This window comes from Prenolepis imparis, unplaced genomic scaffold, assembly GCF_030444845.1.
Source record: "Prenolepis imparis isolate NDT839.2.m4 unplaced genomic scaffold, iyPreImpa1.0 SCAF_5, whole genome shotgun sequence".
NCBI classification, from domain to species: Eukaryota; Metazoa; Arthropoda; class Insecta; order Hymenoptera; family Formicidae; genus Prenolepis; species Prenolepis imparis.
This window is the reverse complement of record NW_028141163.1, coordinates 9,679,759-9,681,024: the sequence shown is the minus strand read 5'-3', so window position 1 is coordinate 9,681,024 and position 1,266 is coordinate 9,679,759.

The window sequence follows — 1,266 nt, the reverse complement described above, 5'->3', positions numbered from 1 at the left end:
ATTTCTAATATTTTGAGACGAGCCAAAAATTCATCGATTATACGTTTTAATAGTACATTAATTACAGAATCAATTGGTACCAAACAGACACCAGCGTACAAATTTTTTAACTTGATATATTTAAAATAAGGTTGCGTCGCATAGGGCAGCGGTAAAAAGTATCGATTTCCAATATTTTAAGACGAGCCAAAAATTCATCGATTATACATTTTAATAGTACATTGATTACAGAATCTTTTGGTGCCAAACAGACACCAGCGTACAAATTTTTTAACTTCATATACATAAAATAATGTTGCGTCGCATAGGGTCAGCGGTAAAAAAGTATCGATTTCTAATATTTTAAGACGAGCCAAAAATTCATCGATTATACATTTTAATAGTACATTAATTACAGAATCATTTGGTACCAAGCAGACACCAGCGTACAAATTTTTTAACTTGATATATTTAAAATAAGTTTGCGTCGCATAGGGTCAGCGGTAAAAAGTATCGATTTCCAATATTTTAAGACGAACCAAAAATTCATCGATTATACATTTTAATAGTACATAGATTACAGAATCTTTTGGTACCATGCAGACACCAGCGTACAAATTTTTTAATACGATAAACATAAAATAAGGATGCATCGCACAGGGTCCGCGTCAACAAAATGTTTCGATTTCTAATATTTTAAGACGAGCCAAAAATTCATCGATTATACGTTTTAATAGTACATTAATTACAGAATCATTTGGTACCAAGCAGACACCAGCGTACAAATTTTTTAACTTGATATACTTAAAATAAGTTTGCGTCGCATAAGGTCAGCGGTAAAAAGTATCGATTTCCAATATTTTAAGACGAGCCAAAAATTCATCGATTATACATTTTAATAGTACATTGATTACAGAATCTTTTGGTACCATGCAGACACCAGCGTACAAATTTTTTAATACGATAAACATAAAATAAGGATGCGTCGCACAGGGTCCGCGTCAAAAAAGTATCAATTTCTAATATTTTAAGACGAGCCAAAAATTCATCGATTATACATTTTAATAGTACATTAATTACAGAATCATTTGGTACCAAGCAGACACCAGCGTACAAATTGTTTAACTTGATATACTTAAAATAAGTTTGCGTCGCATAGGGTCAGCGGTAAAAAGTATCGATTTCCAATATTTTAAGACAAGCCAAAAATTCATCGATTATACATTTTAATAGTACATTAATTACAGAATCATTTGGTACCAAGCAGACACCAGCGTACAAATTTTT